The 26,133-nt window shown below is 45.1% G+C and overlaps 1 long non-coding RNA gene across 1 annotated transcript in view; it reads left to right on the top strand.

The window, feature by feature from the left end:
• The window catches only part of LOC119121332, a 61,909-nt gene that overhangs the window by 5,702 nt on the left and 30,074 nt on the right, over positions 1–26,133 (top strand). Inside the window, exon 4 of the long non-coding RNA XR_005097656.1 lies at positions 10,257–10,372. This is a non-coding gene — a long non-coding RNA (uncharacterized LOC119121332). The remainder of the gene's footprint in view (positions 1–10,256; positions 10,373–26,133) is intronic.

Genomic DNA, 26,133 nt, shown 5'->3' with positions numbered 1-26,133 from the left:
GTGGTGAGGTAGCGTGGGGAAACATTTGCTCCCCAGACCTCCTCGCCTTCATCTCCCCGGAGTCACACAATCGGCATGTAAACAGGGCCGTGCCAACGGGCCGTCCCCAAACTTTTACGGTACACAAGCAAAGCAAACAAACAAACTGGAGAATTTCATGCACTCTGAAGGTTCTCACAGTGCTACAAGAAGACGAAAGCCCGCCAAAGCTATCTCCGTTGCCGCATTTGTCACGAAAGTTTCTTTTTCTCTGTGTGCGGCACGTCATGTGAGATCATGTCAATGAGCAAAACACCGGCGACCGCCGCGTATGTCTTTGTGTCCCGACACGTAGCCGCAAACAGCGAGGAAAACAATAGGGAACAAAAAAAAACTGCCCTCGTTGCTCTCTCACACATGGCCGTCGTGGGATTTTTACTGTAATCACACTGAAGACAGACAGCCGTGTGCCGCAACATCTTATCATTGTCAGACCATAAGTAGATGTTCACGCTGAAGAATGGTTTGGGCTCCTGCGTGTGGTCCTTCTTGTGGCTCTTGCATATGGTGTCATAATGGTTTCCGTCCATGTCTGAGATGAAAGCGAGCTGGGCGCGGCGACGTTGGCTCGCTGCTCTTGAATACATTTCGGCTGACCAGATCCGTCCCTGTGATCAAAGCGCGCATCGGGTTAGAATAGTTGCTCTTCCTCTTTCTCTATTAAACATTGAAGAATAGAAGAGTCAGTCTGGTCAGACTGAGACTTTTGGGAGTGGAGTCAGAGAAGCTCTACCAAGAGGAGTTTTGGGTGTTTTGTCCGGATTGAAGCCATGACTCTTGCCCGCCGCCGCTTACGTCCACATGGAGCCCCGGAGTGTTTATGTGCGGCAGACGCCCAGGCTAAACAGGAAGGGACAAGAGAGCGTCACTGGGGACTCCGAACGGAGACCCACGTCCACGGGACCTCTCAGCATAGATTAAGTTCACCATCGCTCATTTGAAGCAACATCTCAAATGTGTCCGTCACCCCAAAACACCTGGCGATGACCTCATGTGGGTGGTAAATATCTGTCAGTGCCGACCCGCGAATGAATTGGTTGGCAGCGTGTTGCGGAAAGGAGACGGACGCTACGCTGTCCATGCGTGCTGGCTTTGAGGCAAGCTTTTCAGACAGAAAAATAAATAGCGCCAGAGGTAAGCGAGTCTGTTTGAAGTCAGAGCGCTGCCGAGTGGACTTTTGGAGACAGAAACCTGAACGCAGCCTTGTTAAGAAACGGTAATATGTGTTTGTGTGTGGCAGCAATAACACAGTTCCAGAACTCTGCTCCGTGTGTACACATGAGCCAGTGTAACCCGACGCACCCGATGATGTCAGATTAGCATTAAAACCTAAGCTAGCAAACGTGATGTCTACTATTGTTTTGTTTTTTTTTTCCGGGGGGGCCAACAGAAATGTAAACAGCGGAAGGTAGCGGCAGAGGAAGAATCAAAGAGCAGAGACGTTCCATGCGCCCGTATGTTTGTGTGGCGAAGGAGATGACGACATCGGCGGCCGAGCGGGCGATGAGCGAACGGGTTCTGCTCAGTGTGAAGTCGAGTCTGTCACACAAACGTCGGCCCACAAACTCACAATAGAGCACTCAGACTCCGCCGCTGGCAGGGGGACTGAGCGCCGGCCGATGGTGGTCTGCCAAGAGCTGTCAACTCCGTGGCAGCTTAAATGTTTAAGCACTGCAGCCCGGGAGGCGGAAAAGTCACAATCGCACTTGGCGTCGGATTTCACGTTACACTTAAAAAGCTTTTCCGCTCGGCTTTCATAAAAGAAAAAAGAAAATCCTGATCCGGTGTTCTTTATCGAAAAAATAAAAATGGCTCCACGTGTAGAAAAAAAACCCCACGTTTGTAGATTGTGGATTACACGGCAAAGCAACAGGTGCCACTATATAAACCGTACCTGGGAGGTCATTTTGGATGGCGATGAATGAGCAATTTCGGAAAAGGAGGCAATGCAAAAGTAATTCTAGATTTTGGGGGAAATAAAAAAAAAACTCACACACCATTAGGCTCAAAAGCAGATTGCATGCTGATTTAAAAAAAAATAAAAAAAATTCCTACACGAAAGAAAAAAAAATCCCAACAATCATTGACGACCTATCACTTTTACATTAATTGCTTTGCTCTGGTTCACTGGTGCGGCCACGATGAAATTTCTCTTCGGCCAAGCGAGGCTCATCGCTTCCCCTTTCTCCCTCCATCAGAGGAGGTGGTCCTCGCTTTTTACCGACGGCCGTCTTTGATCCGCCTCTCTCTTCTCCGCTATGATTCATCCTCCCGCCGCGTACAAAAGCCTCCCCCCCACACCCGCCCTCTCCACACCCAAAAATGCAGCTGCATTTCAGGGCCAAGCGTCAGGCTGTTGAGGAAGGAAGACCACATAAGAGGAGCAGGGAAGCAAAGAGCGGAGAAGAGCACGCCGTTTTCACTCACCTCCGCCATCCCCGGCAAAACCCCGTCTCTCGCCAGCGCACCTCCGGGGAGGGCCTTATTCAGAGGCTCACCTAATGAACACTCCTGCCCTCATTCAGCCCCACAATGGAGTCCTCCACTGCCATTGAGCGCGCTCACAATGGGGAACATCGCTCCAATTAAACCCACGAGACAATGAGCCGGGGTAGGTGAAGGGGGTGGAGGTGTGCGGGTAATATCTGTGCGCATGAGGGGTCGAGCTGGGGGGTCAGCAGGGTAATGAACAGGCCCCAACCGCCGGACCTCTTCGGAGGTCCTCTCGAGTGCCGTTGCCTCTGATGTGCTATTTGGATCAGTAAGAAGCAATTAGGTGCCCATTCCCAGCACATCCCTGATCTTTCTCCTCCCCCAGGCACATGCGTTATTTGGACGGCGGGCGACCTGGTCGTGCATTTCAAACCCGGAGCAGTGTTAAAAAGGCCTTCGTTTATGTTGACGAAGAATTTAGCCGCGCGGCTTTTGGTGACAAAACAAAGTGTCAAACAAAGCCTGCCCTTCATTTTAGGTGGCTTTCACAAAACTAGACAAAAAAATTCGTGGACTTAAAACACAAGAAATGCAGCATACGGTGATTTTGGTTTGCTCTCGTGTCTTGTTTTAAAATGGCTGCCCTCTGCGGAAAGGTCACACATCTGCAAAAGGTCTAAACACATTTGTCATAACCACCAGTGATGGGCGAAAGAAAAAAAAAAACACAGCGGCTGGGAAATTCTGCGTATGCCTTGCGCACCGAGACGCAGAGCTTCCATAATTCCGTATGTCTTATTATTGACGCTTTGGCTGAAAATATAAAAGACCGCCGAGACATGACATTTGACAGAGACGCGGGTAGATAGCAAAGCCAACAAAGGGCAGGACAAAGGCCGGATCTGTTCCATGGTAATGCCGCTCGCTCTCATGAATACGGCAGCATTGGCGGCGGCCACCGAAAAGGCGTTAGTGGGTCCGCATATCTATCCGGCTTTGTTTGTATGTCGCGCCCTCAAGACTTCCATCGGCAATGTATGCGTGTCCTCACGTGTCAGCTTAGGCTGTTGAGGCATTTCTGTGTCTCTATCTGCATGCGCTGGCTCCCGCCGGGGCTGAAAAGTCAATCAACAAGTCTGTCAGGGGAGCCCGACACGCTCTCTGCACAGGGATCAATGGCCCTCGCTCCCCCCCTCCCCTCCCGGGACCCTCGCTTAGCCGGTGGGGGAATCTCGAGCCACGCCAAGCTGGTTAAATCCCTCGTACTGCATTGACAGCTGACTGGAGGGTGCAGCTTTTTGTGTCTTGTGTGTCTTTGGGTGTGGTCTTTATTCATGCTTCGTTGCTGCATTTGCAAGATGGCAGCCATTTTGGCTCTTATAATTAAACACTGTTTAAATGTTTATTTATCGCGACTCAGTCGTAGACCATCTTGATGGTGTCATATTTTTTTCAGTTTATTTACAATAAATCAAATATTTTACGAGATAAATGAATCAAATTTAAAGTGACATTCTAAAAAAAATGGCTAATTTATTGCAACAAATCAGATTTTTTGTATTTTATTTTAAATGATTTTTTTAAAACTACAAACAAATCAAACTCTTATTTTGACAAAATATAAAGAAAATCTCAAAATTGTAATGGCTCATGTTACAACTTTAGCAGCTCCACCTTCATTCTCTTGTGGGATTTTTTTGTAATTTATTTTTTTGAAGGAGCCTCTTGCTTTAAGTGGGAATCCATCTGCCCTGAATTTACTCTCTCAGTGACCTCACAACCCTGACCTGTCAGTGCGGCGTTCCTTTCTAGACTGAAGGCCATATTGTTGTCAACCCAAAAAGGACATAAATACCGGCTAATATTCCAAGTCTCATTGGAGTGGAACCAAGAGTTGCCGTAAATCAAACGGCGAGCATACGAAGAGTCCCACCACTGTGCCGCTGCTGCCTGTGTGAGCTCTCTATTAGTGGAGGCGAGTGTGTTTTTCTTTGACTGACCCAGCGCGTCGCTCTCCACTCACCGTGGGAGGGTGGGCTTTGCTCTCTCTTTCTCACTATCCAATCCACACTGGCCAGTCCTCTTCCTCAGACCTCCATCTCTCTTCCTCTCTGGTTCCTGTGGCCTCCCGGGCCTTCCTTTAGCTGTCAAGACTGCAAAGGGACTGCCATGACGGTGAAGGGGGGGGGCTGGTTGTTTGGAGGTGTACGGTGGGTATCGTGTTCGCTCTCGCTTTCCTACTACAGATTTATGGGGGCTCAGGCCTTCTCTAAATATTTGCCTTTCCCCCCGTACTATGGGAGATTGATGGCCTTTGATGTTGAGGGGAGGGGGCACGGTGGAGGTGATTTGGGTTAGAGGATATATGGATAGGTGAAGGCCTAGTGTAGGGCAACTCGGGTGGGGTTTACCGGTGCTGTGTAAAGTTGCAAAAAAAATCCCTGATTTGACGTGCACTGCTTATGCCATCAATATGGCATCGGACGTAAAACTAAGAAATAAAAGCAGTCACTGTTGCCAACTTAGTGACCTTTTGGATACCTCAAGGGAGTACTTAAAAAACATAGTCCATTTTGCTGAACGTTAACAAAAACTTGGTGCCGATTTATAACATTTTGACCGGCGGTACTATGTGCGTCCACGCCACAAAACTTTCATGACGATCCCAGCTAAACAATTTTAGTGGTTCCTTTTATTTTTTTTGAATATTTAATGTAATCTATAATATATTTTATTCATTAATCTGTTTACAGGATTTGACAAAAGGGACATTTTTCAAGAGGAAATGCAATCTGTCAAGAAAAAAAAGTGCCCTTTTCGTGTATTATTTATATTATTCTTTTTAATATTATTTTTGCATTTTTATATTTTTCATCATTGATTGTTATTCCAAATGATTAGACTGCATCTAACCACTAAAAATGACTTGCTGGTAATTTTGTTTTTGTTAATGTGAGTTACATTTTCTGAACTGTTCTTGGTCCAACACGGCCAGAACAAACTACATATCCCCTGCCAAGTAAGCTCGCCCAGCTCTGTACGTCGAGCGAAATACTGGCAGGAGTTTTGCCAAATACCTGTTCTGCAGGGGATTTTGCCGGATAAACCTGAGCTGGCCTGCTAATAATAATTCTGTACAGAGTCAATCAAAAGTTAGAAAAACATCTGTTAGAAAGCTACCTCTTAATCTCTCCCAATCTCCTTTTGTAAATAATGGCTCTTGTATTCCCATATCTATTTCTTCATCCAGCAAAAGTTGCATCATCTCGTCTAGGAGTGTGTCTATACATGTGTGTTTTGATTGCACTCCTCCCTTTTGAAGTTAATACAACAACAAAAAACAATTTAGGTTCAAATCAAATCAAATCAAATGATGCAACGTGGCACGCATCTTCCAAAAGCAGCTCGTCCACCCTCTCTAGCCTCTTCGTCTCCTTTTCCACTCTTAGCTCAGTGTCAGAGAGTAAGTACTGGGGGCCCAACCTCAGCCACCCTACTGAGCAGAGCACTAAAGTGCCAGCCTGCATTTTGACTCCTGTATTTATATGCATAATAAAATGTGGCAAATGCTTGCATGGAAATGTGCAAGTGCACATGGAAAGTATGGAAGCATTGGTGGGAAGCAAGGAGGTCAATCCTGTTACTTTGTATTGTAGCTTTTTCCTTTATCGGTACTTGAGCATTTATTCTTCTGATGGTATTTGACTTTTACTTCTATAAAAACGGACATCGGTACTTTCCAGTCCTTCCTTTGTCAAAACAGGCATAATCATGACCCATTGACTTTTTACAAAAAAAAAAAAAAACGTTTTTGGCGGCAAAAATGATTTGTGGCGAGTGTGTTGCGCTAGCCTCAAATCCATGAGAACTTCTGGTGTTTATTTAATCTGACGAAACACAAAGTATATATTTTTTTCATTTATTATCTAATTTTGCATTGTTTTTGTCAGTCAGTTCATAACACTGGTAAAGGTTTAGGTTCAGGAAATTTTGATAGCCTAAAAGCTTGAGCCAATGCTAGCTAGCACTTAGCTTGTCAACAGCAGACATGCTACATGTAAAGTTGACTTTTAGTGCTTTTGCTGCCACCCAATAGTTATTGCATTTAATTTATATTAAAAATGCATTTATACCTTTCCTTTTGTCCTTGAGCACATTTGAGTCTGTACTATTTGACTATATTGTACCATTAGCTAAAAGAGTTGTATCAGTGCTACAATTGCCAAAGTTATTTTTCCACCCAAAAATCTGCACTCCTAAATAGAGATTATGATCGCTTTTGCCACCTCTGCCCTTTGCCACAGACCTTACACTCACACACAAACACACGCACACACACAGTCCATCCCTGGTTCCCATTTGCCTGCCTCCTCCCCAGGCAGCCATTGCTCCAAAGCAGCGCCACTTTAGTGTCACACAAGGCAAAAGGATAGGCGCAGAAAGGTCACTCGGGTGACAAACGGTCAAATTTGCAGGAAACTCCCAAGAACATTCTTCCTCAAATTATGCTATTAGCTGCTCGCGGTGGGGGGAACAGAGAGTGAGAGCAAGATGGCGGAAGAGGGAAACAAAAACAGGCACGGCATGAATATGTTGGGGTGGAAGAAGGGGTCTTGTCTTAAAACAACAGAAAAAGAAAGAGAAAGGAACTTTGTAGCCATTTGGCCTCTCGCTCTTGAGCGGAATGTGGTTTGGTGGCATTTACATGTTCATAGTGATTTATTGGAGTTGGCACCCCCCGACTCCCCTTGTGTTCCAGTGCAGTCCTTTCCAAGCCAGAAAAAGGCCCTAAGCCCAAGGAGACAGTAAGCCTGAAGTATTCTCCTTGTCCTCCTGCACCTGTTCCTCATGCTGGGGAAAGGACAGCCGTAAGCCTCGCTGACAGTGTGAGAGTGTCAATCTGATAATGTTTTTTTTTTTTTTTTTGTGGACAGACTACACAAACCAGGAGGATTGTTTTTTTTTTTTTCCCAGTGTTTACCCAATAAGGAGGGATTATCTGTTATTTGACAGTCGTTTTCTGGTAGGCTACATTGAATAACAGTATCAAACTTATCACTGTCGTCGGGCAGAATTCTCGTACCGCCAAAATCTAACTCCTAAAATGGGGGGTGGAATATAGATATACATCTCTGTAACTCAATGTGTCGATCTGTCGATCTATTTATATAGGCAAGCGAAGCGATTCCATGTTCCATTCCTATTGTAACACTTTCCCTCCTTTTGCTTCAAGTATAAACCTTGTCCTCTTAACCCAGCCATTATTCGAGGAACTGCCGTATGTAAAAAATGTCAGCTCTAAACGCCGGTTGCCCTCTGCCAGCTTTCCCAGATGGGCTATGACTTTACTCGGAAATGATTGCAGCGGGAATAAGTCCAGTTATTAAATAATAAGCCCTCTACTTGAGCTAAGAGCCTCCGCACTCTGTCATTTGAGGTGGGGCTTTGCTAACTATAGCCGCCGACGGCTGGAAGAAAATCCCGTGACGGCGACACAAGAAAGGGCTCGAGCGTACGTAACGGCTTCTGGAAACTTGCTGTTTCTCACTCATCCATGAGAGGGAGAGACAAAGTTATTTCTGTTGTGCCAGAAAACGTATTGTACCATGAGTGTGTGTGTGTGTGCCTCGACAGCGGTTGGTACGTATATACAGGAAACCACAGAAAGCTAACATTTACTCCCATAAAAAGAGAGCAAGTTTTGCTCCACCTGCCTCGAAAATCACAAAGCACGGCGGTCAGGGGAAAATAAACAGTGATTTCTACGTCCACCGCTATCTTTATAAACTGTCTGACCCCTTGTGTGTGTGTGTGTGTGTGTGTGTGTAAGAGAGAGATTAGACACTGAGTCATAGTAAGACTGTAGGTGATTGGTCAGGAAGTGGTCATGTTATTATCTTTAATTGAGGCGTAATTGTAGCCCTGAGTGTGCCGTACTGTACGCGCTAGCGTGTGTGTGTGTATCTTTCGACGTGTCTGTGTTTTTGTTTAGGTGGGGAGGGGGGTCACATTAAGAGTTTGAGCTTGCTTTGATTAAAAACAAAACGGAGTCAACGCTGGGTTTTAGCGGGCAGCGGTTTGGATGGCGGGTGTCCGTTTGTGTGCGTTATCTTTTGGTGGCTCATTATCGGTTGCTAACAAATTTCGGTTGAGACACGACCATCCCGGATGAGTTACTTTCTTGGCCAAATATAAAAGTTACAATTTGTGTGTATCCAGTGTCTTCCCGTGTATTATTTATATATTTTCCTTTTTGAAAGACAATACAACCCTATTTTGGCCAGTTTTTTTTTTTTTCTATGTTTCCATCCATTTTTAAATTCTCACTGCTACAGTCAGCATATTTTTTACTTGAAGAAACCCTATTAAACTGTAAATCTGAGCTTTATTGTTGGCTCTGAGAATTTTTTTTTGAGCAAGTGAATGTGTAAACATTCCAGAGAGAGAAATGATGCACATTCTGCTCAGTGAACCTCAAACAATATGTCAACAACAATTTCAAGTTGATGGCCTCCAACTGAGACAATGGCTTCCTTCCTCGGGGGTGGTTTTCAAACTTTTTACACCAAACTTTATTTTGACTTAAGATCTTCACTGTGTCATTCATGCAAGCAACTGTGTGACATCACGCAGCGTTTTCTACCAATTTTATACATGAGCTCATTAATAGCATTACCTCTGGAGTGATTTCTCTCCTCTCTCGTGCTCCCCCCCCCTCCCACTCTAAAGTGGCAAGGAGTAGCTCACCTCCCTTATTTCTTTGTGCTTGCTTCGACCCCCGGCCCTCTACTCGCTGTGGATATCTGATGTGTTCTCAACCACTCTGAGCATGGATCTAATTGAGGGCAATCATTCAGGTAAAAAGCCCTCGACAATGATGCTGCCCCCATCGTGTGTGTGTGTGTGTGTGTGTGTGTGTGTACATGTTTTCTCCTACTTGTGTGTGTGGTACAAGATGTTTGGGGTGCTTTTCTTTCCTCGTTGCTGCCCAACCCCACCACCTCTCCTCCTTTCTAAAATGTTGTACTGACCCCGTCTACCTTAATATTGCCCCAGCAATCCTTTTGTGCCGCAGAGAAGAGGCACTGAGAGAGAGAGAGAGAGAGAGAGAGAGAGAGAGAGAATGTGACATGGAGAGAACCGGAGAGGCAGGTCTGCTCCTGTTGTTGACTAGCGCCATTGTTTTGGACCTCTGGGGAGCACCTCCTTAACACTAGGAGGCTCCAAGTGCTCCACTTTTCACTCCTTTTAGCCCCACCCAACCCTGCTCTGACCCCCGCACTCGCGAGCCCCATCCCCATGTCAAGTCCTTAGAACCTGAAAATGTTGCAGGTTCAAAAATAGAAAAAAGAAATTGATTGATGTTGTGGTGGGTGTCTCACAACCAGCGCTGACCTTGTATATTCATGAATACAATAAGTTTCAGGTTAATATTTGATATGTAGAAAATTTAAGCTATTATTTAAGCCTTTAAAAATTATTATTAAAAAATAGAACAAATTAAAATAAATGAAAAATTTGTCGGACATTACAAAATTTAAAACTTTATAACATTATAAAAATAAAAAATATGCAAAAATATTTAAATATAAAATTTGTAAAATGTTATTTTTTAATTTTAAAATCGTAAAATGGACCCTCGTGATCCGTTTTGTGCTGGAGTTAAGTGAGTTAAGTGCGCTCTTAAGTTGAGTATTGGTACTGTACATTAAAGAGAGCTGGCTCAAGCTATATATGGGTCCACACCCTCATCTAATTTGTTTTCTTTTTGTACACATTTACAGGAATCTAAAACCTTCGGGGAATCCCAAATTATGTGTGGAATTGCCAAAGTACGGCAAACTGACCAAAACAAATCAGAAGAATTATTTGCGAGATGGGGGAAAACATCATTTGAAAGGTAAGTGACTTTATGGTGTCTTTACATGCCTTCACATGTTGGCGTCTCCCGGATGGACGTAAGTGTCCTGGGAAAAGCTTCCACATTTCTGCGCATCATCGCATTAACACATTTTATTGCTGATCTGGGCCCCGAAGCACAATTCAATTTGGTTGTCCAGACTAGTGTTGAGAGATCCATTTTGCGCCACTTTGATCCTCACGGTGTCCATGTCCACTTCTTCACTTTAGCCCCTCCCCTTTGACGCTTCCTACCGATGTTTAGTGTCTCTCTGAGGTATTGCGGCATTCGCCGCAGCTCTCAGCTCAGCCACAACTCTTGCTAGTTTTGACGTGGCTGGGAGTTCAGAGGTCACCCGCTGACCCTGAATCCTCTAACTCTGCCTTCCCGTTCGTCGCTCCATCGGCCCGGCTTTTTCAGGGACTGTAAAGTTGCTCCCAGATGACTACTGTTCACTTGATTTTTATGTGTTTGTCCGCAAGGGCAGAAAATGGGAAATGAAAAGGTGGAATGCACAGCGGCTGGAGGCAAAGCACCACTTTGGGACTTTAATATACTATCGCCAAATACAGACGTTTAGAAACTTTTTATAGCTTAAGGCCAACTGATATGGATTTTAAGAGGTCACATTTTCGGCAGAAAATAATTCAATAACAGATGAATCAGCCAATTAAAAAAAAAACCATTATGAATAAAAAGTTGGCCCCTGAATGCTTACAACAATAAAGACATGAATGACAGGCAGAACATATAATTTTATATACATTTTAGAATACTTTGTGCTATTGTGCAAGACACAGAAAAATCGGACCGATTTTTTCCCAGATTTTTATTTTGGTGGGCGAGTGATGGTGATGTTTAAATGTCATTATCTTACATTTCAATGTGTTAACATGTTCTATCCATTTAGATGTTTCTCAATATATGGCAACGGCAATTATTGCATCAAATCTCACGATCTTATCCCACACACGAGTGGAGAGTTGTTGTGACGAGTCGGTTTGCATCCCTTTTTGTTGCGTTGAGAACGCGCGGGGGTCTGTTTTCGCAATCCGACCCCTCTTCACAATCAATTACAGTCACCAGCTCGCTCCACTTGCCGCCTGGGCTCTCTGCAGCATCCAGCACACTAGCAGGCCAAACATTAGCATAAGTAAAACCTCTACTGACAACTCCCTCCCTCTATATTTCTCTCTCTTCTCATAATACCCCTTTCTAGGCCTCCCTCTTTCGCAATCTCTCCCTTGTTCTTTGTCAATATTGGACTCTCCATCATCCCCTTCCCGCTGTCCCTCTGGCAGGGAAAACGTTATTGTCACCGAGAGAGGGATGACAATAATGAAGCGGCTGCAAATCACACTGATTGTCGGTGGCGGGCCTGCCGGATGGCGAGAGGGCTAATGTAATTGTGCGAGCCCTTGTCGCTGTTGATACGGGCTCTTCAAAAGGTGGGGTGATTTAGCTAAAAGCTATCTCCGGGCCAAGTAATTAGACACGGCATTAGCGCGGGGGCGCCACACGGCGCAAAGGTTTCATCACGCCACTCTGGGTGTTAGTCAAAGCGTTAAAAGGGAACGCGGCGTTCCGGGGGCAATTTGGACGGCTCTTTGGACCGGGCGTCTTTTCTGTGGCGCATCACCGGCCGATTGCTTGTTTCGCCCGACTGACACGGGCCATCCAAGATGGAATTGAGGTAGCGCAACACACTTGACTTTGCCAAAGCATCCAATGTTCCCCCATCTCCCGCTGTGACTCGGTGCTCCCCCATTAAATCAATTAGAGCCATCCGACACTCGGCTGACAACAGACGGGGGCAGACGAGAGGCAGGCACTGTGCCCTCCCTGTACTTCAGTGGCATTCTAACCGAACGGCCATGGGAATTGGGGTTGGAGAGTGCTGGATTGTTGGCCCGTACTCACTTTTGGAAAGATACCTTTTCCTGAGTGTCGTTTACATTGGCGGATTTAAAATGAATAACAAATTTGTACGCGATAGAAGAATTGGGTAGTTACTGCATGTCTATGGCAGAGATGGACTGACCATCTGTTGTGAAGGGCAGCTGGTCACACATTATTTATTTATTTTTTCCCCATCATTTTACCACATGAAATTTATTTCCAAATATCTAGTCAACTTCATCCACTATTGCGGACGATTCTGGCTGCTAAGATATCAATCATTAGAGCGTCCACGTTTGCGGCTGCCTCGGTTGTCAACGGCCAGTTAAAAAGTCGATGGCGGCAAATTAAGTCTGACTTTGTGTTTTTGTTGTAGCTTGGAGATGCGATTGTTTCAAGGACTGTGGAGGTTGAAGTTAAGGCCAAGTAGAAAGCACTAAAAATTCCTCCTGAAAAAGCATCTCTCGTTCCTTCCTCTGCTCTCCAACACCCCCCCCCCCCTTTCTCACCCTGCTCACCCCTGTCTTTATGGGGACACCAGACTCCCCGGCAGTTTGTTTTAAATTTGACCATGCAGATGTTTCTACGGGTGACTGACTTTTATCGTCTAGAAAAGATTATATCAGCTTTCCTCGAGATTGTGTTACTGTATTCAAAAATGACTGAAGTGGGGGGAGGCTGGCGTGCATTTCAGAGCTCGCCGTACCAATTAAGGTTGTATCTTAAGGCACCGCCATTTTAAAATCTCCACCCTTTTTCTTCATTTCTGAACGAGTCCAAAAACCTTTAGCGCCATAAAACTTCTCTGTCGACTTTGTCCGTAAGCAAAAGTTGCCATGGTCAGAAATTTGTTTGGGTATCCTGACACCGAATGCCCTCCATTGTGGTCTTTTGTTTACCGCAATGCTTCTTCTCTATTGTTGCCTCGGCATGATGTGATGCTATTTCAACGATCGCCATCCACTCTACGCATTCCGCGTATGGAAACATAAGCCAGACCGGGATTTAAACCGCTCGGCCATGGAAACACAAAGGCAAGACGGGCATAAAATACAACCGCGCCTATCGTTTATCTGTTATCTCATGTCAGACGGCCTGCTTCCGTTTCGGCGTCATGATGAATCTATTAGGCCTTTCATCCGCCCGCTCGCAACGGCCAAAGCCCATCAACAGCAACTTCTAATGTTTCCTTATGAACATACGCAGAATAACTATATTTGAAAGATTAAAGAGATGGAAAGCGGCCATCGGGTCTGGCCCGTACTACGGAGCCGAATGATTTTAATCAGACGTGAAAAGAGGGTGACGTCGAGCTTTCTTTCTTTCTTCACGCATAATTTTGGCTCGATTTGTTTCGAAAAGGGATTCCTGAATGTGTTCGTGAAACCTCGAGCTTCTGTTACACCCAAGTTTTTAAATAAGTGCGCTATCCAAATAGCCGCTTGGACTCGGACACCCTGACCGAGTCCATGGCACAGGTGTTGATTTTACTCCCTTTTATTTCGTCAGGTGGCTATGCAAGATAAAATGAAAGTGTAGTCTACTTTAAAAATGTAACTGAATCCAGAAGTTTTTATTTCGGGCAACCGCTTGATGAAATAAACTGGACTAAATTCAACATAAAAGTTTTTCAGTGTAAAAATAAGTGAATGAAATAATAAAATGAAAATAATAAGAAGAAATGCAAATGTAATTGCAGTTTTAAACTCATCAAATTTTAAGACTGGCCTTGGAGGAGCAACTTTGAAATTTGAAATTGTGGATGATTTTCAGTGCTCCTTTTAAAGTATATTTAATGGCTGTTTAGATTTTCGGATGAGTCAAAACAGTCTTTTTTTTTTCCCCCTTTACCTAAAATAGTCTTCACTGTAGAGCGAATGAAACAGTTCCTCGGAACAACGGTACTATTTCATTGGCAAGCCGGCAGGAACGGCAGCGCCGGCTGGGGCTAATTACAGTTGAGCCTAAATGTCCCTCAGTTCCAATTTTCGTTCTGGCACATGTAGCACCATCAAAACAGCTCATGACTTTGGCCCTCCACTTACTTGCATTATGAGAGGAAATTGGGCTTAGCGCTGGCAAATTTCCTGCTGCTTCGGCCGGCTGCCGCTGAGGAAATACGCTGGAAATGTTAGGACAGTGACTGCGTTGCGTGTGTGTGTGTGTGTCGGCGTTGACTGACGGCTCGCCTCCAGGCATTCGGGTTACTTTGGTGAAGGCTTCGTTGGACATCAGAGGAGACTTTAAACACCCGTTTACCTTTCCTGGAAAAAAAAGCTAAAGAGGATATTACAGCATACATCATGAGGTCAGAAAGCCACAAGACTGAATTGGATTTTCATATTTTAATTGGTCAGGTTTACTTGATGTTTAGTGATGAATATTAATAGACACAATTAGTCCAGCCCATGATTAGATTCATTTGTATTGAATTGCTTTAAAATGATAATGTACAGGTGGAACTAATGAAGTATCTCGGTGATGCAGCAAGACAACATAAGGACGAGAAGGTGGGGAAAAAAAGTCGTCCTTTTGTGGCCCCTTCTTGCGCCACCGGCACTTGAATGCTTTTCCGCCATTGTTTGGCAAGTTGAGATCGGTACTTTGCAGTCATGTCACATGCAGAACCCGACGTGATTGTCTCCCGATAGATGAAAGGGGGCATCTCTGCCCTGAACTTTGAGTGGCTCCCATTTTTTTATCGCGTTCTCTCGGCCCCTCCAGGCTACTCAGAGATGAGGAAGATGGCAGGCGGGGGAGACAAAGAGCCTGCACCTCCGCCGCCGCCTCGCCTTCCCTTTGTAGCGCTCTCGCCGTCGCTGTTAGTCGCAAATGATTATGCCCTGCCGACCGGCAACCGAGTGACGCTATTTGTCGGTAATAGCACGGTAATCAGCGTCAATCTTCGCCGGGGTCTCAATATTGTTCACACCGTGTGCCCCTTTGACTGCGTTTTACATACGCTTATCATACGATATGATTCACGTGTTGCTGCCGTCTTCTCTGTTCTGATCTTGTTTCTACATTGACTCCAAGTATGATAGGCTGCTCTGTACACGTGTATACGTTCGCCCCACATAAACATCCTCTCGATGCTATATTCTAGCTCTCGTCTGAATAAACTGTTGATCGTATAGCACTTGCCGCATTAGTTTGACTGCCGAGCAGTTGCCGAGAGCATCGGAGGAGAGTAACACGATTGAATTGAATAGAACCTCCAAAGTCATCCATTATCTGTAGCGCTCGTTCTTATTAGCATCAAGGGCGCAGGGGGAAGGAAGTACAAAGACAAAAGAAAACCCATGGAAGTTCACACTTGAGGACAATAAAGAAATATGAGGCAGATACGCTAACCCGGGCTTACTGTTTACTGTAACAGTGGGGCTAATTAAGCTAACTCGGCTAGCTAGTCTACTAATGTGATGAATGTCAAGACAAAGTTGATTAATCGATGACATTGTTGATGTTTATTCGTCGCTGTGCAACAGTCCCTGACCTTACTGACATGGAAACAAGTCAAAGCTAAGCTTCATTATTTCTTGCGGAGGCGTGGAACTGCAAATGTCGAGTAAACAGTTCAACTGGATTGTGTACCGGCGTATATATACATTGTGGCGTTATGGGAAAAAAAATAGCCTTAGCTTTAGCCTCCGCGTTAACGACTTTACAAAAGACGTTTGAATGACTTTCCCAGAAAAATGAACCAAACTCCCAGGTTTTAAACGCATTAAAAGCAGTGAGGCAGTGAGTTTCCCTGAAGTGTTTCAGCCATTTTTTAATCTATGGAAATGTATGACACAGATGAAGTGCAATTGTAAAGAGGGACTTTCACCATTAAAATCTTTCAAGTGTTTGTTGCGGCAGGGGGCAGCTCGAGAAAGGGCCGTAATCACCGCAGGTTCACCTCGCTGATGACGGGGAGGGAATTAATTTAGCGCGGGGAAAAACAAATTACAGCTCCACTCGGCAGCGCGCCCTGTCACACAATAGCATATATAAATATTTGATCACGGGTGATCCAGGTTAGCAGAGGTTTAGTACATCTCCATTTACACAAGGGCCCGCTCTCCACCCCGCGGCCTCCGCGCCCCTCTCGCTCGTCCTCCCGATGAGTGTCCTCTCCTTCACCTCCCCGTCTTCCTCCTCGCATCGTGGATTTCTCCTCCACGTGAACTCCCACTGTCTCTTCAAGCGACTCATTCAGTTGTTAACTACACTGGTGAGAGGAAGAAAAATTTTTTTCCTCAGTGTCTTAATCCGCCCTGACGCTGACGTATCACTTGTTGAGAGACAGTGTCGAGTGCACCGTGAAAAACAGGATTCAGCTGAAAATGTCACGCTGATTTATGAACTGATGTGTAAATCAAGTTTTGGCCGGGGGAGTGGATGTCAGTGCACCCAACCGACTTGGTTTTCCTATCCGTAGTAAAGATCCTGTTGGATATTTTGAATTGCAATAAATTAGCTGAGGAGAAAATAGGGCCTTTGTTATTTTAGCTTCCTCTTTCACTTGCTCCCCAGCTCCACCGTAAAAACAAGCCTGTGTGATACTATATAATAAGGAATAATACTGTTAGAAAAAGAAAAAGAAAAAACGAAAAGGTGCTTGTAAAGAAATACCTTCACGTATAGGTCCCCTGGACATGCCGTGTGTGGCCCACACGTTGGATAGCTGAAGTATTCACTTGAGCAATGTTGTGTTTATTTTGAATGTCATCTATCTGTGTGTGTGTGTCTGTGTGTGTGTGTGTGCGCCACTTGACGGACACATGTGCCTCTCACCTCATGCGTTCTGGCGTTCGCAGGTACAGACTGACAGTGTTTGCACGGGAGGGGAAATTTCAACAGAGTGGCTTATTTTCAACACAGCTTCTCTTTCAAATTGGAAACCTTAGATTCAAAGTGAACTCCAGGAGAACCTTTATACCCCGCCGCATTGTTTCTGTCGAGCCTTTGATGCTTTCGGTTTGCAGCGGAACCCCCAAATTGTTGTGCGGCTGTCGCATGATTTCATCTTTTTAAGCCTGACTTACTTTCAAATAAGAGTCAAAAGTGAACTTCCTTTATCGGTCCTGCTCTCTTTTAATCTAAACTGGATACATTTCTTAATATGCAACAGTTTGTCTATAAACATTCGGCAATTTTTTACAGTGGTGCTCTTGCATTTAACTTGATTCCGAAGTAAAACAAAAAATATATAAATAGAAATAAAATATAGAATAAATATACACAAAATAAAAATATATTTAAAAAAAAACACTTTTGACCTGATTTTGCTAAATACCTTTCGAATAATAAAAAAGCTTTTTAAAGCTTTTTTTTATTTTTTATTTTTATTTTTTTTAAATCAAACAATCCCTATGAATAGAATGACCGAGAATTGATTCTCAAAAGCAACGTCTCCCGCTCTAAAGTCAGCTGCAATTGGCGCCATCTTAAGTACGACCCAAATGAGCATAAGCACTATACGGCACGGATGGCTAGAAATGAGGATCCAATGACATATTGTTACATATTACTCAGAAGTGATCCTGCAATTGTACAATTAGCAGTTGGCAAAAAAACACGGAGGCAATTAGCTATGCGGCCAAGCGCAGTGATGAGCATAATAGGCATGCGAGGCCCACGCTGACAGCCAACAGCGGCCGCGCGTGCCGCGGCTCGGCTGCGATGAGGCTCGTGCTCTAATGAGAGGGATTTAATAGATTTACAGCGGCGGTGCAGTCCTGAGCACCCGCAGGCTCCTGGCATGCTCGGAACATCTGTAATAACTGCCGAGCTCCCTCCATGTTAAGTAGAAAGGTCTGCTCGATGAGAACAGGTCGCAACCTTGACGTCGCGCTCTGTAGAACGCAAACAGAGACATCTCAAATGAGAATTATCACTCGATTCGTTGTTTTATGAATTTATAACTTGCAGATTATGCTTGTCTGTAGTTTTTGTGTGACCAATTTGCTGACCTTGTGGAATAGGACTTACTTTGCTTGTCTTTAATTGCTACAATGGAATGCTAATACAAGGGAATCTTTTATTTTTGAGCTCTGAAGGCAAATAAAATAAATAAAGTAAATAAATGAATATATTTGGGCCAGGCTACTTAGTAGCAGCTGTCCCCGGGTCACACGTTGGCCCCAACTGTGCCGATCAATAGGCCAGGTCTGCTAATTTCTTGTTAATATGTTCATTGATCAAGTCTCCTCTGGGAGCATAGTGGCAAATGGCGCTAGGCCAACTCAAATCCCCGTGCATCATCACATCATAAAGTAAAATGACCCCGTCTTCAAGACGCCAATAATTGAGGGAATATATTAAGGCTTTAATACCTTGCCATGGTTAATAGTGAAATAATTACAGCCCTTTCCATTTACAAACGGATTTTATTTCATTGGGAAAAACAAGGGCAATGTATTTGACCCAAATAGAAATACTGCTATTGGCTGAAAAATGCACCCATTTGCAGTGCTCATTCTGAATTATGACACAAAATGCCACCAAATCGGAAAGTAGTACAGAGCTAAGTTTAGCCTGGGTTGTTAGTGAACGTTACAGAGAGCCTTTGTCACGTGTGCTAATGATTTTTCTTACTAGACCATTTTAGCAATTTCCCTCATTGATTTATTAGCCACTAATTTATAAACATGTACTAGCTGTTCATTTACATTTTAAATTTAGACAATCTATTATTATCATTAATGATTCTTGAATAAGAAAAAATTCCATCTGCCCTTTTCCACACCTAATCTCTAATTAGATAAATTGTTAATAGTTTCCCAGTGAATAACAAACCTCCATTTCTATCCCATCTGTCCCACATATCCGGAACCTCATCTGATTGTGATCAATTACATCCGATAGGAAACTGCGGTTGGCAAAACCGAGAGCGCGTATCAAGTTCAGTCGATCCATTTTCCCCTCGCTGGCTGCTTTCCTCGCAGACTCGGCGAGAATTTGAGGACAAAAGCAACATTTAGTGTCCGCTTGTTTATTCCTCCGCTCGCTCTGTATTTATTCACTCCTGTCACTCATCTTAGCCCCCGCCCCCCTCCACTCACTCTTTTTCGCCGGCGTCTTCTCTCTGTCGCCCGTACGGCCGCTGCCCAGCGGCGCTGCAGCACCGAGCTCGAGAAAAGATCTGGGTGACCATCTGCAAGCGATTATGGCGGCGCTGCAGCCACCCAGAAACTCAGTGACGGATGGGGATCTTGTATTTATAGCTGGGGTAATTGGCAACACTCAGACACACATAACACACACTCACAATAAATAGACACTCCAAAGAACACACTGGAGGCACAGTTTGTGTTTGGACGTCACGGAGACGGGCCTCACAGGAAGTAGGAAAAGGTGCACCGGCAAGGCGGCATGCGTGTGAATCAAAGAGTGCTGGCATGGAAAGACAAGCAAAGGTGGAGGCGTCTTCTGCATCATTTATTTGCACAAACTTGCTACGATACGTGCGTTTTGCATTTTATGACGCGACCTGTCCGCTGTTTTTTTTAAATACTTTGATTTGCGAGCAGAAATTGTGATGGAACCGCCGTAGGATGGCAGTTTGGCAGATTCTTTATTAATAAAAGAGGCTTCAAGACGTTTATTGCCATTCCCACTTGGAATTTACTGTTAGACTCCAGTTAAAAGAAAAACATTTTGCCTTTACTTGTGCTAGCTTAATGCTAATGGCTTATGAATAGCATTAGCATGTTTTTACCCCTTCTGATACGTCAACATAAACAAAATACACAGCTTACTTGTGCTAGCTTAATGCTAATAGCTAATGAATAGCATTACCCCTTCCAGCACTGATACGTCAACACAAACAAAATATACAGCTAGCTAATAACATGCATATATTCTTTATCCTCTGAGTAGAACTAGCATCACTGCGAGTTACTGAGACATCTTCAATCAAAGTTGATGTTCACAGCCATCACCGCGTTGAACATGGCCGCCTGTCTCGGCCCGTCGGCACGTCATCAAACCTACATGCGAAACACATCTGCCTCTTGTTAGGTGCCATAAATGGCTGCCATGTGCTGCGCTGATAAATAGTCCAGTCTATTTATTGGAGCGCAACAAATTGGCTACAAACGCGGCGACAAGGAATCGAAACGCCATAAATACCACCGACGGTGGCGGTGTTGAAATGTTGACATGTGCGACAGGTATTTTACAAGGCGTTTGCTCCTTTCCCCTTCTTTTTTTTTTTTTATGTGCATTTCTTTTCGGGCGCTTTCTTCTTTGACGCTTGTTAAAAAGACGGCGGTACAATGGCACTCCGGCGCTGAAACGAGGTTCGGGGCCCTGAAGTGGCGAGCCGCCACTTGAGAAGGATAAAGAGACCCGCTCGCAGGCTGGCACTCGTAAGCTGGAATTCCTGAATGGATTGGCAACGGGCGAGTCCTAAACCCCCGTGTAATTACATATTTGGACTTTATCAGGGTTTATACGAAAATGCGCAAGTTTCCCTACCCTGGTGGTCCTTAAACACATCCATATGTCTCGCATGTTTCCATTTCTGCGCCTCCCCTCTCTCCCTCCCTTCCGTCTCTCTCTCTCTCTCTCTCTCTCTCTCTCTCTCCCCCCTCTCCAGCTTCCTCCTCGTTTTGCTCCGTGACAAATGTTTGCAGAACAATGTGGCCCTTCGCGCCGCCGTTTTCTGCGTTTTTGTTCCGTTTTACTCGCCGGCTGTTGGTTTGTGAGCAAACAGAGGAAGTCGAAACCTGTTCGGGTCACACTGACTGCAACACACACACGCACGCACACAATCTGGGGAGGCCTTCTCGCGTGTGGGCTCTCTCTCTGTCTCTCACTCATTCTCCCTGCTTGAGGAAAAATGATCTGTTTTATAACACGTGCTAAATATTACCATATTTACATTTTCTTGTTTCAAAAAGGCAGCACAGGGCGCGTGTTGTCGATTTTTCTTAACCGTCCCCCCCTCTTCTCGCTAACCTTTTTTTTTCTTTCCTTCCCCTAAGTGGGAAGGTCTCTGTCCGAGGTTAGGCCCCGTTTGAAACTTTAAACCTTTTTCATGCTTATTTGTTTTATGATTCTGCAGGACACTGTGTTTACACTGAGAGTGCAACATCTGGATTAGATAATTTGTTGGGAATTAACTGAGCCCCAAATGCTTATCCAGCTCATCTGATTACATCTGTTTGAACTTCACCGCTCTTTTTTCTTTCCCCCCATCATTCAATTTTTCTCTCTCCAGCCAACTCACCGCCATTCTCCCGCTGCTACACTTGCAGTTTCCTAAAATGATTGAGACATTTCAAGCCAGCTCTCCCGTGTTACTCAAATATTTACAGACACTTTATGGAATCGGTATTTTTACTAACGCCTCGCCATTCTATCTCTCCCGTACTGTGTTGGCTTGCCTGAATCTTTAAGCCCACTGTGAAGGCTAAATGCTTCTGTCCATGCTGTCATTTTCAATTTGGACTCAGAGTTCATTTGACACCCATGTAAGAGTCCAAAAAAAAATTGAAAAATGATTTGATTTACTTGACTTCCCCTTTAATATTTGCACCGAGTTTTTTTCGGACTGTCAAACATCCCCTCCGTCCTCTCTCCGTGCCTTTCTCCCCATGCTACGATCCATCACAAAGCTTCTCCGTCCCCTAATCTCTCCATCCTGCTGTGATTCCATCACTTGCAGCGGAGCCACGCAGAAAGATTAGCCGAGGACTCTGCGAACGACAGATGTGTCCAACGCGTGATTTGTGTGTGTTTTATTGACTCTGGCCATCTGTTAATACAGTTGCCGGTTCCTCCTCTTTTGTTTGTTGATGCGTGCAGACAGCGCCGCTCGGCGCCAGGAGAAACATACGGCCGAGGAGAGGCCGGAGATAAAGCGAGTGGATCGGGAGCACCCAGGCTAATATTTTATAAAAGAGCTGCTGGTTTAAGTGTTAACCTGCGACCTGCCCAGAGAAGCGAAGCGTTTGTTTTAGCTGGCGCCTTTTGTATTCAAGTGCGGCCAGCGCGAGCCGTGTCGGTTGACGAATGAGTCTCAGATGTTTCAGAAAAGGGCTTGAATTCCTCCGCCCGGAGGAAAGCGAGCGATTGCTCGGGATGTGTGGAATTCCTCGTGTGGTAGCGCTTGCTAGGTTCTAGCTGAAGGCATGCGAGTGGCAGTTGGTTGGCGGCATTCCTCCGAGTGTCCGCATGCGTGTGTCAGTGTGCGCTTGTATACGTTGTGAGAAAACGACGATGGCACGCCACAGTTGTTGTCTCGCGTTACGCCTCGTCTTGTTTTTTTTTTATAAACGTTAAGGGCCATGACACATCCCCTTAGCGGTTTTCACTTCCATGGAAGCAATGGAGCTTAAAACCGGTCCATTAGGGCTGGGAATTGAATTGTAACAATAATATGAAACTGAAGAGGAAATTCAAAACATTGTGGTCGTTCACCAACGTAGGCAGAACGCAGTTTATTGAAACAAAGAAAAGACGATCAGCCACTGGCGGAGCTACGATTTTTTTTACCCGAGGGGGGCCATGGGGATGCCTCCCCCGTCTAACTCTGCCAATGCTAACAGCGAAAACAATGACAATAAAAGTCAGTTCAAAAAAAATGGAAGGATTGACGAATGCATATCACCATAAATCACATTGTAATTATTTCCGGCGATCCCTGACTCACAAAATAGTCTCCCGGACAAAATTCCTGCGGATAAACTCCCGAAACAAAGTCTTTCCAGAAGTTGAGAGGAAGTTGTTGTGTATGCACAACCAAGTCCAACAGCAATTTGCATCCATTTTCACTTCCTCCACATGTAATAGCGGCTCTGCCATGCCTAAAAGGTGAGAGAATTACATCGTCACGCTAAAGCGCCTCACTCAGCAAGGATTACATCACTTAGTTTGCGCGCTCTGACTCATTTTATCTGCTGCCAACGCACTCCTAGTCCTCCGCTCTTCCCGCCAGCCGCTTTGCCATGTCGCGATGACGTGATCTCTTGACGCCGCCGTCACCCGGCCATTTAAAACCCCAGAACTTTACGTGAACCTGCTGAAAAGGGAATCGGCGTCCGGCCCGGGTAAACATACAAGGGAAGGGGGGATGGGGGGGGCTGGAACGCGGCTCGGCGGTTCTCCTAAGTGGAGGAAAATCGGCCAATAAGCCTGTTGGGAGCAAGCAGTGCCAAAGCTCACCCTAGACCAAGATGGGAAATTGGATCACAGCTGCTCGGCGCATAGGTAATAGAAAAACATTCGGACATGCGTCTAATTGATTTAACCTAGTTGCTGTTTTTGTGTCTTGTAAAAAATAGTTGCATTTTTATCATTTTAATTCAAATATAGTCACGCTTTCCTATTTGGCGCCATCAGGTGGCGTCTGTGAGGATTTCAGAAAAAGCACAAAAACAGCAAATAGATGAGTTTATTAATGAATGAAAACAAATACATGCAAAAAAATGGAAACACACGTAGCTGTACTATTTTGGGGTCACGTTTTGTGGGATATTTACAGTTTCAACTCTTAATACAGGCAATCCGAAACCAGTTTGGGAGGTGTCAATTACTCGCGTTTTTTGACTCGTTCCATATTCCCGCAAATAGCGTGTGTTTACTATCTTACCATAAGGAAGCTTTTAGGCTCTTGCACACTACAGTTTTAAATTACACTTCAATCTAAAAACATTAAATGACCTCATTCCTCAGCTACTGTACACGAATGCATGGTCGTAAATCCACTTGTGGTTTACGCAGCATCCAGCTTAGATGTGTTAAATAGTTACGTCTGCGTGAGGGAGCGACTCGACACAACTTGGGTTCAATATTTTGAAGAAGAAAAAAATATATCAGTGCATGTCTCGGTCATCACTGTGAGCCAGGTGGGTGTAGAGTGACTCTGATCAGAACGATAAGTTGAGCGCACTCAGAAGCACACATTTCGAGATTTGTTTTACTTTTTAGGACGTGAAAGCGCTGTACTCGTATTTAATAGAGAAAAATATAACATCATATGATATTTCACGGTAGCAAAGAGGGTTTGGGAGGGGCGGGAGATGAAATCATTTTCACTCCGCCCGTTGCTTGAAAATAGCTGTGCTTTTGAAAGTCCAATAAACTTCTTGAATACTGCAGCACTTGTTGGGAGTGGAAAAAAAAAAAAAGATCCAGTGAGCACTCAAAGCTTTAATTGGCATGTAATGAGTTAATTGATCCCGAGTGTTGTTCAAAAAAGGGGCGCTGGGTTCACATGTAACCGGAGGCTTCGGGGGGGTGCAGGTGAGGCCCAGAGTGCTTCCTGTGTCACATCACCAGGCGGAGGTGCCCATCCGCCCCCTTTGAAGGGAGACACAAACACTGGAACCGCTTTGATCGGGCCGATGTGTCATCACGGCCGGGGTCCCATGTATATGCATGGGACCGCCTTCAAATACACAAAGTCCAATTTGCCCGCTACAGGCCAACCTCAGAATAATGAAACGCATGTGATGTGTTTCTGATTCTCGGGCCTGAGTCATCACCAGATGTTCGGGCAGGATGACTTCCAGTTCTGCACTTTTTGGACAAGGAGACAAAGAAAGGCAGTCAACAAACATTTGCTGCCGTGATTAGAAGCGCATCAGGGCTTGTAAAACGTTCAATGGCTGCTGTCTCCGGAGGGAAGACCAAAAGTGTTTCTCGGGTCTCTAATTGGGGCGACACAAGCCAAATGAGAGGAGTTGTTTGAGGTCAGCAAGAGAGGAGGAAGTAGCTCAGGCAGCGGGCCTTCAGATAAAAGCTTACAGGTGCGTGCGGGGGGGCGGGCTCGCTCGTCCATATGCATGCAAGCTGTGGCGAGCTTGTTTGTTCTGCCGCTTGTTTGTATGCGCGGCTCCCAGAGCATCGTCTTTGCTCACTCAGAGCATTTTTTGTGTACTCTGGACAACGTCGCTCCGTGCAAGCTTTTTTGCCTGTCTTGAAGGAGTGTGCGTGTTCCTGTTAGCGCGCTTAACTATTCGCCGTGTGCGTGAGTTAGCGAGACGGTGTTGGTCCATGCGTCTCGGTTTCGCCGCGCATCAGAGAGCGACTCCCAGCGTGCGCTGTTGTTGTAGGTGAGGGCGAGGAGCTCCCCTGTTGGGTTGCCGTGGCAGAAAGGCCAGCTTTGATCCAAGGCCCCAAAAGAAGGAGGAGGAGGAGGGGCAAGGGGGGCGGGGTCTAACCAGGAGAGCAAAGAGGTGAACCCAAGCTACAAAATGACTCCACCCAACTGTCTTTTTTTTTTTCCCTCGCTTAATGCACCCCTGTCTCTGCATTGGATTGATCCCAGCTAATTGAATAATGCATTTATTCAATAGGCTCGGCCAGCGTATCGATCGGCCACACATCGAGCCCGCTCGTTCAATCTGCTGCAAGCGTCTCCAAAGACAAACCCGGCCGCACGTGCGCACGATGAATTCGATGCACGTCGCTCAGGTTGCAATTGCCCGTGGGCGGACGCTTTGAAAAGATGTTTTAGCGTCTAGCTGGTGTTTACACTGCTATGCTAATAATCCGCTGTTTGTTTATTGCACCTTAATACATTCCCGCCAAAGCCGCAGCACACAAATACAATTGGAAGACTCTGCATAATCAGCATCAGTCCAAAAAAAAAAATCATATCATCATTAGGCCTTAATAAAGTGTACTTAAGCCAAAGTCACACTGTATTTGTGCATTGATTTGCCTTTAAGGGGACGGGGCCTAGTGAGTCATCACAGTTAATTTTTTTTCTTCTTCATGCCCCTTATAATTGTTTTTGTTTTGTATTTGTTTTTTTGGGGAGGTGGGGTGATTTTAATTTGTTCAATGAGTCAGTAGAATTAATTGAATTAAAAAAAGGCAGACTATTTCTTGCCTTTTCAAGCAATCTGACTCAGTCTAAT

This window comes from Syngnathus acus, chromosome 4, assembly GCF_901709675.1.
Source record: "Syngnathus acus chromosome 4, fSynAcu1.2, whole genome shotgun sequence".
NCBI classification, from domain to species: Eukaryota; Metazoa; Chordata; class Actinopteri; order Syngnathiformes; family Syngnathidae; genus Syngnathus; species Syngnathus acus.
This window is presented reverse-complemented; position numbering and strand designations above follow the sequence as displayed.